Here is a 20,229-nt window from a genome sequence, read left to right as displayed (position 1 = left end):
GGAGACACAATGAAAGAGAAATACACCAAAGTCTCCTTTTGATTTTCCTTCAAGTTTAATGATTCTCACCCTCAACTGCAATCAATTTCAAACAATTTTAAGAATAACTTCAGCAATTTATTTAAGCAAAAAATTTAAATTCTCCTGCTTTCAGGCGTGCATGTCTTTAGAGGAAAACAAGCACAGTCACATATCCAAAGGATGGTGGGGTTTGACAACTACTTACACACTTTCTTAAATTTTACAAATAGAGTTGAAACGTGGTTTAAAACAGTTTATAAGCAGAATAATCATTTATGATAAATTTAGTTCCCATTTACAGAATTTTAAATGTTCTTTAAACAAAAGTCCATTCTTGGTGCAGACAAGTTCACAATCAGCTGAAACAAGAGCATGATTGATATTTATTTTTCAGGGGCCAATAGTGAACCTATGGAGTAAAAAGAAAAAATATATATACGATGCATACATAAAAATGGCAGTGATTCAAAACATTTTGTTATTAAACTTCTTATAACAAATAAATGTAATAGAGGTTTGATGTTTTACAGTTTAAATGTGAATTTCCTTATAAATTAATACAAACCAACCAAAATACTTTAAGGTGCCTTCACTGGGATTAGCAGTCACCATGTCACAGCCTTTTACCATTTTGGCTCCACCTAGTTGGCAGTATAGTGGCTACGTGTCACTCTTGTCAATGTAAAACAGCCACTGATTGAAAACGAATGGCAGCTGGTTGCTTTGGCTTTGTTTCTTGTACCTAATGAGACCAAGAGGTGATGGGGTCCCAGCCATCAACTGATATTATTATACAACAGATATAGCAATTGGACTCCACTTAAAACCCATTTATCTACTACTCTACAGGGTCAATGCCAGTTAGTTGCTCAAAAATGAATGAATGAATGAATGAATAAATAAATAAATAAAATCTTAAATTAGAAACATAAGATTCTTTAAAAAGTTGATTTTCAGCTGTTAATTATTGACAGTTGATGGTGTAAGAAATGATGATGTAAGGTTCTTTTGCAGCTTCTTAGTTAAATAAATAACCAAACAATTGAGATCAAAGGGAACTGAGACCCATTAATGTCCCTATAGACAAATGTCTAACTACATAATGTTAAATTTAGTAAAGTCAGCACTTGCAAAAACATTCAATGTGCTCATGTTTGGCCAAGCAAAATGCTAACTAGCAAAGCTATCCATCTTAGTCATTGTAGAAACCAGACTAAAGTAACAAAGGAAATGCACTATACCATCAACTAACGTATTTCACAATTGATTGAAAACTATATCAGTCATCTCCTGGAACAGTTATTACACCTGTTGTGTGGGATTTTTTTAATGAGATAATGTGAGACAGCTAGCTAGCACAATAGCTATTTTAGAAATCAGCTTGTGATTGACTGGACAAAATTATCTTCAAAGTTTGAAATGTGGTAAATATTTCACTTCCTTGAATCATACAAAATCCACTCAAGGTGAGAAACACTGAACCAAGCAAAAACTTTCTCCATATATTGAAAGAAAAGGTACTAATGTGACCGACCCCTCAGATGGTACGAAGAGACCAGATGATGGTCCAAGAAAACCAGAACCAGAGACACTAAACCAGCAGCAAAAGGACAAAAAGTTCTTGTCGTCTTCTCCCAAGGAGAGAAGAGAAAAGGGATTTCCGCTCCATGCTAATCAATCAGGCCGTGATAATGGCTCCCATGCCTGCCTGTCAACTGGAGGGGTCAAGGCATCCCATGACCCAGCGCCCAGGGCCCAGGAACCAAAGCCCCTCTCAGAATAGTACCCCAGGACGGACTCCCCAGGCTAATTGTCCGAGCCAGTGTCAGCCTTTTCAGTGCCCCCCGCCAGCGTCTTAACAGCACCTCCTCCCCTCCACTTTCTCCTTCATTCCGCTTTCTTCTCCTTCTCCCTCCTCTCAACTCTGCGATCCTCTCTGAGGAATTCACACTGTAGTCCATCAAGTGGAAAACAAGGCAAAGTCATGTACTTGTGTTGACAACGATTATTTTAATCAGCTAGTCTGTCGACCACTTTAAATAAGTCATAAAAAAAATACATGTTGCAAAGCCGACCAGAGTTCATCAGAACCCAGGAAAAGAAGCCTTATAGTTATACAGAGAGCCATTTAAAACTTGATTTCTCTGAAACACACCTATTGGTTTATTGTGGTTGGTTTGGAGACACGTGAAGCCAGTGACTGGCTGAAACTGGTTTAAAACACACTAAAAGCAGTTAATAAGTGCTCCAAACCAAACCAACCATCCTTAGAACTGTACCACACCATATATCTGATTTCAACAGAATAGGCCACACCCACACCTTTAGTGTTGGTTTACAGGTGCATAAAACCCTTGAAAAACAACTTACAGTTTACATTTAACACATTTGAAGTCTTTTTAAAGCACTTTTAAACCATGCACACTGGGTAATTAATGGTCTGAATTTGGATTTTATCCCATTCAAATCAGGTTCACGTGGTTAAAATCAGCTTCAGTTTTGCACTGAATGGAGCCATTTCTGAACCACAAATTTTAAACCAGTTTACGTTGGCCTACATTTTATCCACTGGTTGGAGGTATTTTAAACAATAGCAAAATGATGAAAAGTGGGTTAAAAGCACTTTATTCTATTTTTCTCCTTGTGTAAGACAGTTTAAATACAAGTTATATTTAATTTAACCAAACTGAGACGAGATTAAGAAATTTTAGGTTTAGAGGTTGATATATTTATGCAAAACTGTCTATTAACAGTTCAAACTAAAATTACTTATAATTACCTCCGCCAAGGAGGTTATGTTTTCGGTCGCTTTTGTTTGTTTGTCTGTCTGTCAGCAGGATAACTCAAAACGTTTTGAACGGATTTTGATGAAATTTTGTGGAGTGGTTGGAAATGACAAGAGGAACAAGTGATTAAATTTTAGTGCTAATGCGTTAGCATGTCTATGGCATTTTTAATGTTAAAAGTTAGCATTAGCAGTTGCAGCTGTCATCACGTTCGGGTGCATTTGTTTTCAAATTGTAATATTTCTTAAATTTATTTTTGTTTATATATTAATAATCTAATGATTATTATATACAATTTTAGAGAAAGAGACAAAAATAAATAGATCACTGTGCCAAGGAGGGAATCTCTTTAGGGTCAGTGACCCTATGGCCTTGTTTAGAGAAGTGTTTCATAAATGTTAAAAAATTCATATATTTGCAGTTTAGTTGAATAATAAATTGAATTTTTTGTCTTGTTTTTGTCTATAAGCACATGCAATATCAATATCAGTGCTCAGATGACAGTAGCTTCTGGGAAAGGTGCAAGTTGCAATAAACTGTGATGCCAAGCGCTAAAGATACATGCTATCCAGTCACAGCAGATGAAACTTTTTTTTTTTACTACTGAGCAAACATCATTATCTCCGCCAAGGAGGTTATTGTTACACTTTTTTAGGTTCAATGATTCCACGGCATGTAGATGTTATGGCGTCAGTGACCCCATGGCCTTGGCGGAGGTTTGCACTCTGAGTGCTTCTAGTTGGTTATAAATTGTTGTACTTTTGGCTTGAGGTTGTTTACAGATATATGGGCTAAACCTGTTTAAAACATGAACAAAGTGACTAAAAATGACTTTAAACCAATGTATATCCCTTCATGTAAAACAGTTTGAAGATAAACTATGTCACTTAATAAGGTTAAAACCAGATCAAAGTCCAATTTTAAAATCTTTTAGAGGATGAGGGATTTTAATGATTACAGTTTTCATTATTCCAGATTGGATGTAAACCATTTTCCCAGTGGTTTAAAGGCATTTAAAACAGTTGAAAATGACTAAATTGATTTTAAACCATTTTTTTTTGGTTTAATTTAATTAAATTTAATTAAAAGATTTGTTCACAACCAGTGCAAAGCATGTAAAGTTATTGAAAAACACTTTAAAAAGTATTCTACACTCTTTGGAGTAAAACAGTTTGAAGATCAACTATATCTACAGTAGAGTGAGGTGTTTTAGTGATTATAGATTTATTTTTCCAGATTGGATTTAAAGCATTTTCCTATTGGTTTAAAGGATTTTAAAAACAGTTCAAAATGAGAAACTTGATTTAAAATCATTTTATTTTTGAATTAGATATGCTTCAAACCATTTTAGATTCAGTGCAAAACATGTAAAGTGATTGAGAAGCACTCCACAGCATTCTATACAGTTTGATGTAAAACAGTTTGAAGACTGACCATATGCAATTTAAGGAGGTTAAAACCAGATTAAGATGTGTTTTAGTTGGTTTTGACGGATGAGGCCTTTTTAATCATTCCACAGGTTTCTAGTACTGTTTAAAAGCTGCTCTTCGGCCAGATTTGATTTAAACCATTTTCCTATTTGTTTTAAAGTTATTGAAAAACAGTTCAAAAATGAGATATTTGATTTAAAACCATTTTACTTCTGGTTTAGAAATATTTCAAAACAGTCTGAACTGAAATATCTGCTCAAAACCAGTGCAGAACATGGAAAGTTATCAAAAAGCACCTCTATATCCTTTGGTGTAAAACAATTTGAAGATCCACTACATGAGGTTTAAAACATGTTTTAGAGGAGGAGGCGTTTTTAACATTCACAGATTTCCTGGCCAGATTAGATTAAACCATTTCCTATTTGTTTAAAAGAAATTTAAAAGCAGTTCAAAATGAGATACTCTAAAAACAGATTGGTTGAATTTGACACATTTCAACCAATCTTTGGTTGTTTCAACCAATCTGTTTTTAGGGTGTACTTGATTTAAAACCATTTTACTTATGGTTTAGAAATATTTCAAAACAGTCTGAACAAATATCTTCTCAAAACCAGTGCAGAACATGTAAAGTTATCAAAAAGCACTTATACTATACCCTTTGGTGTAAAACAATTTGAAGATCGACTATATGAGGTTTAAAACATGTTTTAGAGGAGGAGGTGTTTTTAACATTCACAGTTTTCTTGGCCAGATTAGATTAAACCATTTCCTATTTGTTTAAAAGAAATTTAGAAACAGTTCAAAATGAGATATCACTCTAAAAACAGATTGGTTGGATTTGACACATTTCACCCAATCTTTGGTTGTTTCAACCAATCTGTTTTTAGGGTGTATTTGATTTAAAACCATTTTACTTCTGGTTTAGAAATATTTCAAAACAGTCTGAACTGAAATATCTGCTCAAAACCAGTGCAGATCATGGAAAGTTATCAAAAAGCACTTATATATCCGTTGGTGTAAACCAATTTGAAGATCCACTATATGAGGTTTAAAACATGTTTTAGAGGAGGAGGCGTTTTTATCATCCACAGATTTCCTGGCCAGATTAGATTTAAACCATTTCCTATTTGTTTAAAAGTCATTTAAAAACAGTTCAAAATGAGACACACTCTAAAAACAGACTGGTTGGATTTGACACATTTCAACCAATCTTTGGTTGTTTCAACCAGATTAGATTTAAACCATTTTCCTATTTGTTTAAATGATACACCTGATTTTAAACCATCTTATTTTCAAGAGGAGCAGCAACAACGGCATCTGAAATGCTTGAATAAGTTCAAATCTGTCTCTTTTGGACACCAGCTGCTTTGCTGTGGACTGACTGAATGATCGGGTCTGCAGCTCCGGGAGATTTTGGACACAGACAGACAGACAGTCGGACACGCACGCAGACAAACTCATGTGTCACATCACTCATCTGTCCGAGGCACATCGCTCCATCTGCATATCAATACTTTCTATTGATCACAAGCGGCTGTGACAATCTGCTCGGCATCAGTCGGACTCGGTCCGGACTCAAAGACATTCCTGGCATTCCAGAGCCTAATGCACAGCATCCCGGCGTGCACACCGACACCCGGGGTGATGGAGAGCCTCCTCTCTTCTCCTCCTCCTCCTCCTCATCATCATCATTCAGCGCACAGCCAAAGACTCCACAAAGCAAAGCGGAGGAAGACGCGTCTACTCACAGGCTCGTCCCGTGCGTCCGGCGTGCGCAGCTCGGCGCTTTTTCTCCCGGCGTGTATCCCCGTCAGTCAGTCCCACACACCAAAGTTACCCTCTCGGCGCACGTGCATGTGTGGGAGTGCGTGCTCGCGGGAGAGCGTGAGAGCGCGAGGGATCGTGTGGGTCCGTGTCCGTGTCTCACACTGCTGAGAGTGAGCGCGCTCAGGCTGTTTTAAACAGCCTGCACCCCCCCTACCCCCCATGTGACCGCGAATACATCACTGACACACACACACACACACACACACACACACACACACACACACACACACACACACAGAGAGAGAGAGAGAGACACAGAGTGTCCACAGGGCGCCCCCTAGCCTCCGCTCAGAGTAGTAGTGAAACCACACACACATACCACTAAAAACCTCCACATTTCATTGGACCAGAGATCTGGATCCTAAACCAGCTCCTAATCCAGATCAAAACTTCACTTGCTGATATTCTCTTATTTTGTCATGTTGACATGTTTCATTATGGTCATATAATTAGTTTGAGAAATTACAAACTGAAATTAATTTCAATTACAAAATCACCAGTGTTGAATTAACACTACCAGTGTACATATGGTCTCACTCTGACGATGGAGCCATTTTTGAACCACAAATTTTAAACCAGTTTACGTTGGCCTACATTTTATCCACTGGTTGGAGGTATTTAAAACAATAGCAAAATGATAAATAGTGGGTTAAAAGCACTTTATTCTATTTTTGTCCTTGTGTAAGAGTTTAAATACAAGTTATATTGAATTTAACCAAACTGAGATAAGATTAAGAGATTTTATTGTAGGTTTAGAGGTTGATATATTTGTGCAAAACTGACTATTAACAGTTCAAACTAAAATTACTTCTAATTGGTTGTAAATTGTTGTACTTTTGGCTTGTGGTTGTTTACAGATATATGGGCTAAACCTGTTTAAAACATGAACAAAGTGACAAAAAATTACTTTAAACCAATATATATCCCTTAGTGTAAAACAGTTTGAAGATAAACTGTCACTTAATAAGGTTAAAACCAGATCAAAGTCCAATTTTAAAATCTTTTAGAGGATGAGGGATTTTAATGATTACAGTTTTCTTTATTCCAGATTGGATTTAAACCATTTTCCCAGTGGTTTAAAGGCATTTAAAACTGTTGAAAATGACTAAATTGACTTTAAACCATTTTAACGTTTCTGACGAGTGGGACCATATGTACACTGGTAGTGTTAATTCAACACCGATTGTCGGGGTGGTGGCCAAGTGGTTAATGCGCTTGGTTTCAGTTAAGAAGGTTCCGGATTCAAATCCCACCCCTGCCACATTTCTCCATGTAATGTGGAGTTGCATCAGGAAGGGCATCCGGCATAAAAATTGTGCCAATTCAACATGCAGATCCACCTTGGATTTGCCGTGGTGACCCCGATTGCAAACAAGGGAGCAGCCGAAGGGACTTACAGTGTTAGTTTTACACTGGTGATTTTACTGTGTGTGTATATATTATTGTAATAAAAAATCTGGATCAGGATGTTGATCTTTTTTTTTTTTTAAAGTATTTACATAACATCATTGATTGGAATGTCAAAAATAAAAACATCCTAAGTCATGATGTAAACTTGAAGCACTCGGAGAGCGCAAACCTCCGCCAAGGTCATAGGGTCACTGACGACACATGGAATACCCTTTGGCAAAGAGGATTATTCCACGTCGCTTCACGCATCTACTGTCAAGTTTAAGATTCAGACCCTTAGATTTTCAGCAAATGTGTTTATAAAGAGAAACTGCAGGAACTACACAAGTTTTTTTTTTTCTAATAAGCTTATTCAATGAGGAGAAACAAATGCTAAATTATTGTTGTGTCGTAACTTAATTTTTGTTCAGCCTTTGTGACCCGTCTTCATGAAGTTAGATGCAAAAATGTTGAAATTGGCCCTATCCTGATAAAAGAATCCTTAAAAAAATTACTAGATCCGGATCATGTTCTGGATCATTAACAAAATTTAATGACTTCTAAGTTAGGCCAAGATACACTCCTGGTAAAAATTTCATTGAAATCTGTTGAGGATTTTTTGAGTAATCCTGCTAACAATCCAACCAACCAACCAACCAACAAACAAAGGGACACGAAAACATAACCTCCTTGGCGGAGGTAATAATAATTTGTTTTGTAATTACCCATCATCCTTGCCCAAACTGGATCAGCAACACTTTAACTGGTCCTTCCCCTGATAAGAAAATTAAGTAATTTGTGTGTTGGCATTAACTCACAACTGTAAGGGACGCAACTGTAAGATGAGTTTTGGCCGCCAGCTCATTTTATTTTCCCCAAGTTAACTTCTCAAATGAATAAACAGTTAAGATCTTGCTGCACATTTGAGCAGCTTTTGTTGCCATCTAGTGGGCAATGTGAGTATTTCAGGGCTTCTGGTGCATTTTCCTACTTGAAACCCAAAATTCAGTTAAAATAATAGGCATTTATAAAATGAATTTTACCAGGTTAGTCCCACTAAGATCAAGGCCTTTTATTGCACAGGAGACCTGGACAATTATAAAATTTCCATTTCACCTAACCTGCATGTCTTTAACATGGCAGAAAGGCATGATATATTTTTTTTTATATTTATTTTTTGTCATGCAGAGGTTTGACGTCCCAGTATTAATGTATAAAAATTTTATTGAGCGTTTTACAGTTCTTGAGTTTGCCAGAAGGGTGGATCTTCTCCTGACAAGCACAACTATACCGTTGTGAAAAGTACATTGTAAGTCACCAAATTAAAATGGAACATAATGATGTTGAAGTGAGCACAAAACATATGGACCGGGTCTTGGTTTTTGGTTGTCATGGATTAGATAATTTTTCAAACCAGTGCCCTCCCCCCCAAAAAAATACAAATATCACTTTGCTTTCCATTTTTAAAAAGAACAATGAAGACAACAACCTTTTGCCCACAGTCCTCAATGAAAACATGGAGTCCATTATTTAAATAACATTTTAAAATGAACAGCACTTATGAATAAAAATATCCTTAAAAGTTGTAAAAAAAAAAAATAGTAATAAAAAAAAACAATAAAACAAAAGGACCTGAGTTAATAACGTCAAAATTCTTAGTATGCATTGCCTGAAGGGATGGTGATAACTATTTCTTTAATTTTCAGGTAGTCCTGAGCAGGCACACCACTCGGAAAAAGTCCTTTTCTGGTGCTCAACCCAGGCTCTGCTCATCGAGTTTAGTACAGTGCAAGGAAAGTGGGGAAACGCTATGCACGCACTACATCTACAGTTCCTGATATTTCAGAGTGATTCTTGTCATGCTTGGAGCAGGTACTTGAGCAGATAAAATGTTGGCCTGCCAATATTTACGTAGACCTGCTCATGCTACCTGTCTGTCTCCTTAGAAAGACATTTAATCTACATTGTCTCAGTCCAACCAGCTGTAAATGGGTACAGGCTATGGCTGTGGAAGTAACCTGCACTGGATTGGCGTCTCACCCAGGGGGAGTCATAAACTCATCTGCTGCAAGCTATGGAATCCAGAGATAAGCACCAACAGGCCTCAGGGCCTATATAGGACTTACTGTTTCTTCTTCTTCTTTCAATACTTGGGAGGAACCTGAAGCCCAGTGTGCATCGAGTGGAGCACAAGCAGGCGGAGGCAGTCTTGTGCTCCACTGTTAGCATGCGTAGATGCTTTTCTGGGCGCACAATCTGATGTTACTGCATCAAGATTTATGCATGTATTGGGCAGTGCAGTCTCGTTAGAGGGTGGGCACTAAAGGGCTAAAATATGACGCATATGACAAAGTAATCCTACACAGTAAAATCACCAGTGTTAAATTAACACCGACAGTGAACACATGGTCCCACTCTGGCCAGAGTAACACCATATGTACACCGGCAATGTTAATTTGACACTGTCAGTGTTAGTTTTACATTGGTGATTTTACTGTGTAAATCCGGGGACAGCCCTGGTATGTCCTAGAGGTGGGCGGATCGATCCTAATATCGATACCAACGGTGGTATTGATACTGAACGATCCTCGTGTAAAAAGATCGATACTCGAGCTTTTTTCTCTCCCGCACGCACTGACTGCTGCGCATGCAGATTCATCAAAGTCTACTCTCTGCCTGTAAGAGCAGTGCTGCGCTGTGTCACACAACGTGGAGCAGTGCACCCTTTTATTGTGGTTTGTCAGCCCTCTACCTCAGGAGATTTTGTTTGAGATTTTAAGTTGTGTTGAGTGATATTTAAAAAAAAAAATGTTGATTGTGATAATAAAATATTTTGTTGTCACGTACAATGTTTGGTGAAATTCTGTCCTAGCTCTTTTGGATCCTTTGGATATATGAAACTTAAATATGAAAAATTATCAGTATCGGTATCGGCGATACTGGGCCTGTATTTACTTGGTATCGGATCAATACTAAAATTCCCAGTATCTCCCACCTCTAGTATGTCCTCATCAGAAACACGGCACTTTCCCTGAGTTTTTGGGCAAATTACATGGCAAAGTGAAAATGCAAAGACAAGATGACGATGTGGTGGAAAGTGGACATGTGCTGTGGTTTGTTTATGACCGGACGCTCAAACATGTCCAGGCGTTTGTGGGGGCGTCAGTGAGAGAACGCAGCTACAGGTGTGCAGGCTGAAACTTACAGACACGACCTCTCCCGTTTACCTCAACTTCACTTCTCCACTGGGAACCGAAAAACTGCACTTTTCGCGACTGCCTCTGTGATTCCTGCCAAAAACAATAGCGTAATGGCAGGCTGTCCCTGGAAGTGGTCAAATCCTGCGATAACACGCAGGGGTTCAAACAAGACTGTGCTGCTCCATTATTTTAAAAATAACTCACAGTGACAATAAGTCTGTATTTCACACTATTACATAAACTTTACAAGTCATCAGTGGTTTTCATGTGTGCTGAACCATGGGGGTGTTCCATCCAAATCAGCACCACTATGTAAAATCCCACATGTCTGCCACCTGCTGGATAGTTAGTGGATACTGCATGGATTATGGGAAATTTCAAACTTAAATGGTTGAATTTATTTGTAGTTTTTCTGCCACCTGCTGAACGGCCTCGACATTGTGTTTCTGAGTTTATTCAAAAATCAATCCAAAAAAAAAAAGAGAGACTAAATTTTCTTCTGTTTTTGTTGTTCCACTTACCCTTTCATTTCTTACTCTATCCACTGTAGCTTCACACATCCATTGCAACATTTTCATTTGTTTACCTTCACTCCCTTCACTGCCCATGTCTGAGCCCTGTAAGATAAGATTTTAATGATCTCACAGTGGAGAAATTCACAAGTTACGTCGGCTCTTACAAAACACACAAGATGGGTGCATGTAGAGGAAAATGTGCATCAAACAGCGTGTGCAAGGATAAGCAATAATAATAATACTTGTAACAAGTACTATTTTTTTTTTTTGAAAAAAAAAAAACAATACTAATATTTTTTTTTTGAATGGAATGAAGTCCATCTTCTTGGACTTCATTTCGATCAATCATTAAGAAATACCACCAGTATGATACTCGACAGGCATTGCATTCTCAGTCTGCGATGACTCTTGAACTCAGAAGCAAACTGGAGCAGATGCGTGCCTTGTACATGAAGTTGAAGATTTCGGAGGCCGAGGAATATTCTTAATTCATAATTATGAATATTCTTAATTCATAACTGGGATTTGGTTGTTCTGTGGAACAAGTGGAACTGTAAAATGTGTTTTTCACTGCCCAAACCACAACACGGCAGGCTTATCAAGCCTGAAGGACAAATTGCCTGACTGTTTTCCTCCAGAGAATGTCTTCAGGCCTTGGTGATTATTTGGCTCCTTTCTTTCTTATCTCACCCACAAGACAATAAACTGTTTTTCTTAGGACTGAAGGATTAGGATTTGATTTGACTAATTGCTATCTGAGGTAACTGGAGTGTAAACATAATTTCTCCACTGTGAGATCAATAAAGTATATCTCATACAATAAAATAAGAAAATGAGGTAGAAATAGAATATATATATGTATGTATGTATATACATACATACATACATACATACTATATATGTACTGTACATCATTAGTGTTCTTACCCCATGTTACAATCCTGACCATTTAACCCCAACATTAATTCACTGTGAAAACACTCAGTATTCCCTCTAACAAGCCATGGAATTTGATCAATATACACATGAAACGGCAAACTTTGCGAACACAAAGTGATGCCATTCACAAAACTTCAATATAAGCACCATAGTGCACATGAACTAAGAAATATGAAGAAACAAAAAATAAATAAATCTGACAAAATTTAATGTTTTAAATGTTTTTGGCTTTTCTATCGGAGCCGTGTTCAGGTTTTGCACCTGGAAGCACTGACCTTTTCAGTAATGGGAACCTTTTAATGCTGACCTTCTGCTGAAAGCCTGATAGAACCACATTACAGATATTACACCTTAAGGAACAACAGCAGCCAACGCCAGAGATCGGCTGGCATATACAGACACAAAGAGAAACACTTCACAGAAGTATGCAGATTCTCAAATATGAAAATACTGCAGAGCATCTTGAATGGTGAGGATGATAATGTCTTCAGGAACAGAGACTACAGACGGCTATGGCTACAAAAGAGCCAAGATGCATCAATACTCTTTATGACAAACACCGGCGGGGCAGCATTCAGTCTGCCTGTGGCCCTGCGGACAGCTGATCCAAGCCTTGGAAACATTTTAAAAAACTGCAATGTTTCTTTGTGTGTGAATTAACTTGAACTGAGGAGTATGATTATAGAAAGTCCTTTGTTCTGACGTTAATGCACAGGAGGGAACACTTTTGTGCAATTGTAAGCATCGTTCACACTTAGACAATGTGAGGTTTTGAGGAAATAGTGATGCAAGTTCAATGAAGCTTGGCATGCATTTATTCCAACTCTTCGGATGACTAATATAATTGTCTATCAGTTAACAGCATGTCTGGCCTTTGATATGTTTGGAAGTTGCAGAGTGCACATACTGGAGAAAATAGACAAAACAGTCTTGTGGTATCATCACATTTTTAAATGAGAAAGCTTCAGGCATTATGTAAACTCATAAGGGAGGCAAAGAATTTCATTTTCTCACAACCATACAGTAAGACGGGAAGCACCAGCACCCTAAAGGCTTGGACCTTCATTCTCCTGCAAAGATAGACATCACCAAACACCGGGGACCTTTGAACTCGTGACTCCATGAGCTCTTCTCGGGCTGCACACACACACACACACAAAAAAAAGAACAAAAGTCATATTGCTATTACTGTGAGAAATACTGCAATTGTGATATGGTGAAAGTATAGTCGTGTAATGTTACAGTCATGTCCACAAGTGGTTGGACAGTGAACAATTTTGAAATGTTGCCTCCAAAACGGTGTTGAAATTAAATGGGCAAGATGTTTTTATTTAGACTTTCAGCTTTAAATCAAGGGGTTTCAAAATGTGACCAGTTGTGGATTGCAGGCACTTTTATTTTTATTTATTTTATTGTCCTTCTGTACATCTTTCTAGTAAAACTTCATCTCTTAAAACTCAAGAACCATAACACTCTCAAATTCTTAATTTTTATACATTAATACTGAGAGGTCAAAGCTCTGACTGCCAAAAGTCAAGCATTTATGGCATTTATAAATGCCTTTTTTTTACTTAATTTTGGGTTTCACAAGTAGGAAATTTACCCGAAGCCCTCAAAGGCTCACATTGCCCATTGGATGGCGACAAAAGCTGCTCGAATGTGCAGCGAAGTCTCAACTGTTCATTCATTTGAAAAGCTAATTGTGGCAAAAAAAAAAAAGGGGCTGACAGCCAAAAATCAACCTATAGTTGTGTCCCTGACTTTATGGACAACTAACTTGTTTTAACTCAGTATAAAAAATTGTTGAGAACCTTTTCTCAGTTTCTGTGATGTCCACGGCAAGAAGTGTAAGCAAAGCAGGCAAGAAAACGGTTTCTCCACTTTCAGAATACATAAATAATTAGGCAATTAGGCACTGTTACTAAGTGTAACAGTGATGATATATCGTCACTATTACAGCCACTTTTCTTGAGATCAGTCAGAGGACGGACACATGAACATTTTCTTGGACTTCATTTCCATCAATCATTAAGAAATACCACCAGTATGATACTCGACAGTAAATCTGTCTGGAGTAGGCAGACAGTGATGTAAATGGCTGTAATTCCTCAATGTTTAATGCAATATTTTTGTTAAACTCCTTGAAGTAAAGCCATCATTCTACACTACAACATACTTATACTTTGTGGTGTAGTACAAAGGCAAAAAAAAAAAAAGTGCCACTGTCCAAATACATATGGACTTTACTGTATAGTTTACTCTATAGTTATTAAATGTTAATCCACAAAAGTGCTACAAATTAAAGTAACAATTTTTCCAGCAACTACATGAAAGTGAAACAAACCAGCAGCGTCACAAAGCAATTTTCACATTACCAATCAGTTTGTGTTTCTTTGATTGTTTTCGCCTGGGACTTTGAGCAGTTATCTTGGGCCATTGAGTAGGGCTGGTCTTTTACAGTAAGGTGACATTAAAACATCTGGGGATATTCCTGTTACATGAAAATTCAGTAAGGTATATATCTTATATATTATATTCCAATTCTAAGGTGGAACTATGCTAGTATACAACCCCTGGCAATAATTATGGAATAATGGGCCTCGGAGGATGTTCATTCAGTTGTTTAATTTTGTAGAAAAAAAAAGCAGATCACAGACATGACACAAAACTCAAGTCATTTCAAATGGCAACTTTCTGGCTTTAAGAAACACTATAAGAAATCAGGAAAAAAAATTGTGGCAGTCAGTAATGGTTACTTTTTAGACCAAGCAGAGGGAAAAAAATATGGACTCACTCAATTCTGAGGAATAAATTATGGAATCACCCTGTAAATTTTCATCCCCAAAACTAACACCTGCATCAAATCAGATCTGCTCGTTAGTCTGCATCTAAAAAGGAGTGATCACACCTTGGAGAGCTGTTGCACCAAGTGGACTGACATGAATCATGGCTCCAACACGAGAGATGTCAATTGAAACACAGGAGAGGATTATCAAACTCTTAAAAGAGGGTAAAACAGCACGCAGTGTTGCAAAAGATGTTGGTTGTTCACAGTCAGCTGTATCTAAACTCTGGACCAAATACAAACAACATGGGAAGGTTGTTAAAGGCAAACATACTGGTAGACCAAGGAAGACATCAAAGTGTCAAGACAGAAAACTTAAAGCAATACGTCTCAAATGAGGAACGAACGGGAGGAAACTGGAGTCACGTCTGTGACCGAACTGTAAGAAACCGCCTAAAGGAAATGGGATTTACATACAGCAAAGCTAAACGAAAGCCATCATTAACACCTAAACAGAAAAAAAACAAGGTTACAATGGGCTAAGGAAAAGCAATTGTGGACTGTGGATGACTGGATGAAAGTCATATTCAGTGATGAATCTCGAATCTGCATTGGGCAAGGTGATGATGCTGGAACTTTTGTTTGGTGCCGTTCCAATGAGATTTATAAAGATGACCGCCTGAAGAGAACATGTAAATTTCCACAGTCATTGATGATATGGGGCTGCATGTCAGGTAAAGGCACTGGGGAGATGGCTGTCATTACATCATCAATAAATGCAGAAAGTTTACATTGATATTTGGGACACTTTTCTTATCCCATCAATTGAAAGGATGTTTGGGGATGATGAAATCATTTTTCAAGATGATAATGCATCTGCCATAGAGCAAAAACTGTGAAAACATTCCTTGCAAAAAGACACATAGGGCCAATGTCATTGGCCTGCAAATAGTCCAGATCTTAATACAATTGAAAATCTTTGGTGGAAGTTGAAGAAAATGGTCCATGACAAGGCTCCAACCTGCAAAGCTGATCTGGCAACAGCAATCAGAGAAAGTTGGAGCCAGATTGATGAAGAGTACTGTTTGTCACTCATTAAGTCCATGCCTCAGAGACTGCAAGCTGTTATAAAAGCCAGAGGTGGTGCAACAAAATACTAGTGATGTGTGGAGCGTTCTTTGTTTTTCATGATTCCATAATTTTTTCCTCAGAATTGAGTGATTCCATATTTTTTTCCCTCTGCTTGGTCTAAAAAGTGACCGTACTGACTGCAACAATTTTTTTCCTGATTTCTATAGTGTTTCTTAAAGCCAGAAAGTTGCCATTTGAAATGACTTTAGTTTTGTGTCATGTCTGTGATCTGCTTTTTTTCTACAAAATTAAACAACTGAATGACATCTCCAGGGCCGGTGACTCCATAATTTTTGCCAGGGGTTGTACTAAGGTATATTTAATATCTAAAAGGGAAGAGTAAAATGAAGAGTAGAAAAGAGTAGAGTAGAGCCATTTAGGTGCCTGGTCTTGAGAACCAGGGATGGTAGGTTGAAAAGCTTTTTTTTATCCCATGGGGAACTCTCCCTACCCACCAAGTGGCCCAAGAAAAAGGTATATATAATAATAATAAGACATAAGAAAGATAAGACATCATATACGAGGTCTGTTAGAAAAGTATCCGACCTTTTTATTTTTTTCAAAAACCATATGGATTTGAATCACGTGTGATTGCATCAGACTAGCTTGAACCTTCGTGCACATGCGTGAGTTTTTTTCATGCCTGTCGGTTGCGTCATTCGCCTGTGAGCAGGCTTTGTGTGAGCAGTGGTCCACCCCTCTCGTCGTTTTTTTTATTGCGAATAATGTCTGAACGATTTGGAGCTTTGCTGCATCAGTTTTTTTTCCAGAAACTGTGAGAGACCTCAAGGTGGACACCATTCGGAAATAATATGGCTTTCAGGGACGATTTTATGGGGATTATACAGATTAAGGAGTGTTACTGCCGCTTTAAGGACGGCCCACAACTGCTGAGAGCGCGGCACGCTCCCAGCGCCGATCGACATGCTCAGACCCCACTGTAACAACCAGATCATTTCCAACGTGAAGGCTTTGTTGATCCCGAACCTCGTCTGACTTTCACAAAAAGGCAAAAGTTGTGGACATCAGCACTTTTTCGGCACATTCCACTGTTACAGGAGTTTTTTTCATGGAAAAAAGTGGAGGGACACGCCACGGAGCCGTTCATTACGCGGCACAAAACCACCTCCGTGTTGGTCTCACAGGACGGCTTTCAGGTGGATTTCGGTTACTTTTCAGTTGTGTGATTATCCGATTGTGATTGTGCATGAGCTGGACATGCCCCAACATGTCCCGGAAGGCTTCATCACGGCGTTGCTTTGCGCCATGCAGCTCCACCGCGACGCGCGGAACTCCTCCACACGTCTGTCTTAATGTGCTGTAAAAATGCTGATGTCCACGTCTTTTCACAATTCCTGTGCTAGTCAGACAACATACCAGATCAAGACAGCGTCCAGTTTAGAAATGAATGGCACATTCCACTGTTACAGGTGTTTTTGTCATGGAAAGAGGAGCGGAATTCCGCACGTCGCGGGTGGAGCGCATGGCGCTAAGCAACGCCATGATGAAGCCTTCCAGGACATGTTGGGGCATGTCCAGCTCATGCACAATCACAATCGGATAATCACACGACTGAAAGCAACCGGAATCCATCTGAAATCCACCTGAAAGCCGTCCTGTGAGACCAACACGGAGGTGGTTTTGTGCCGTGTAATGAACGGCTCTGTGGCACGTCCCCTCTGCTTTTCTTTCCATGAAAAAACTCCTGTAACAGTGGAATGTGCCGAAAAGTGCTGATGTCCACGACTTCTGCCTTTTTGTGAAAGTCAGACGAGGTCCCGGATCAACAAACCCTTCACGTTGAAATGATCCGGTTGTTTCAGCAGGGTCTGAGCATGTCGATCAGTGCTGAGTTGTGGTGCCGTCCTTAAAGCGGCAGTAACATTCCTTAATCTGTATAATCCCCATAAATCATCCCTGAAAGCCATATTAATTTTCCGAACGGTGTCCACCTGGAGGTCTCTCTCAGTTTCTGGGAAAACAACTGATGCAGCAAAGCTCCAAATCATTCAGACATTTATTCGGAATAAAAAAATGACGAGAGGGTGGACCAGTGCTCACACAAAGCCTGCTCACAGGCGAATGACGCAACCGACAGGCGTGAAAAACTCACGCGATGAGCGGAAGGTTCAAGCTTGTCTGATGCAATCACACGTGATTCAAATCCATATGGTTTTGAAAAAAATAAAAAAGGTCCGATACTTTTTCTAACAGACCTCGTATATAACTTATATTTAAACATTAAGGGTAATAACAACATATCCAATAAATAGGGTACTATATACTATACAGGAGTAGGTATTAAAACCTAAATATTAATACAGGACAAGATTGTAGTTATAGGTAATTTAGTATGTAGACTAGTAGTAAAATTCATAGTTAGTAGGCTAAGCTATAAATCTGTTATTTATTATAGAAACAGAAGCTATGATGTAATGTGTATTGGTATCGTATCTAAAGTAACTCTGTTAGCATACTATAGGAAAATAAAAAGCATAATCTATATGCTATCAAATGGAAACCCTAAGAACTTAGGTACTATACGAGGTCTATTAGATAAGAAAACGACACTTTTATTTTTTTTTTTTAACTATATGGATTTGACTGATGTGAGATTACACCAATCATGCTTGACCCTCGTGCGCATCTGCTGAGTTTTTTCACGCGTGTCAGTGACGTCATTTCCCTGTGGGCAGGCCTTGAGTGAGATGTGGTCCCGCCCCTCTCGGCTGAATTCCTTTGTTTCACACGCTGCTCGAGACGGCGCGCGTTGCTTTATCAAAATTTTACTCTTCCCTTTTAGATATACCTAGTATACTAACATAGTTCCACCTTAAATTGGAATATAATATATAAGATATACCTTACTGAATTTTTCATGTGATACAGAACTCTAAAACAACCAGGGTCAGGCCTAAATTTTGTTAATGGCAGGAGAATTTAGCCATTTTAGCCATGTAGCACATTTCTCTGTGCATGACACAGCACAGGTGCCCAAGTGCTGAAGACCTCGGTGGCATGGAAAATGCCAAGGGGATGCCTCGTACAGCAGACAGATGATCATTTTAGAGATGTGGTGTCAGGCCAGTTGTCCACCAGTGTGGTTGCTATCCAGACCCAGGGTGGTTCCGTTGTGTGCAGTACCAGCGCATGTTTCCAAACTTGACTTGACACAGAATTGTTGGACTTTGTAGATGTTTAATGTGAAAATGTAAAAGGTAGATTTAAAAAAAATGGTTTTATACAATATGGCCTCTTTGATCATTCTTGGACTATTTTCACTTTCAGATCTGTTCCATGAAAGTTAAAACCTGAATCAAAAACTTTATGTATCATGCAGGTTCTTTTTAAATACTTTTTCTTGCAGTTTGATGAATTTAACAAATATATGGCTGAATGCAGAAATGTAAACGTTTAAGCTCTTAAGAAGAGTACATTCCCCCGTGTGGTCAATGCACAAAAAATAATAATCACATCCATCACCTTGGGGGGTGATGGTCTCGTGGTTAAAGCATTGAGCTTGAGGCCAGAGAATTCTCGGTTCAATCCCAGCCTGACCGGAAATCACTGAAGGCCCTTCGGCAAGATCCTTAATCCCAGAGTTGCTCCCGGTGTGTACTGAGTATATTGTATGGCAGCACCCTCACATCGGGGTGAATGTGAGGCATTACTGTAACGCGCATTGAGCATCTGATGCAGATGGACAAGCGCTATATAAATGCAGTCCATTTATCCATCCATCTTCTCTACCCGCTTACTCCAATTAACCCTTTAATTGTAAACTCAACTGTTGATATTTACTACATTTTATTGAAAAATGTGAGGATGTTAAAGGGTTAAGAGTCCAATTAAGAGTCTTACCCAGCAGTCACAGGGCGTGAGGCAGGTACAGACGGACGAACACATTCACACACACTCCTACGGACAATTTAAAGTTTCCAGTCACCCAAGCTGCATGTCTTTGGATGTGGGAGGAAGTCAGAGCACTTAGATGCAAACTCCACACAGAAAGGGCACGACGTGATCTGCTGTGAGGCATCAGTGCTAACCAGTAAGCCATCATAATAATCACATTTAGACACATTTGTATGACCCTTAAAAGCTGTCTTTCCATGAAAACTATTTTATAAGATAAGATAATCCCATAGAGTTACACATATGAAAGCTACAATGAGCACTCAGTATACAGTTAATGTAACGCTGCAC

General features: G+C 38.6%; 1 protein-coding gene across 1 annotated transcript in view; it reads right to left on the bottom strand.

The window, feature by feature from the left end:
- cntfr (ciliary neurotrophic factor receptor) overlaps window positions 1-6,206 on the bottom strand; it is a 617,831-nt gene extending 611,625 nt beyond the window's left edge. Inside the window, exon 1 of the mRNA XM_034192939.1 lies at window positions 5,986-6,206. The gene's annotated coding sequence lies outside the window, so the exon portion shown is untranslated. The remainder of the gene's footprint in view (window positions 1-5,985) is intronic.
- Window positions 6,207-20,229: the final 14,023 nt, after the last annotated feature.

Source organism: Thalassophryne amazonica, chromosome 17, assembly GCF_902500255.1.
Source record: "Thalassophryne amazonica chromosome 17, fThaAma1.1, whole genome shotgun sequence".
NCBI classification, from domain to species: domain Eukaryota; kingdom Metazoa; phylum Chordata; class Actinopteri; order Batrachoidiformes; family Batrachoididae; genus Thalassophryne; species Thalassophryne amazonica.
Note: the sequence above shows the minus strand (reverse complement) of the source record. Positions and strands in the feature narration are given on the sequence as shown.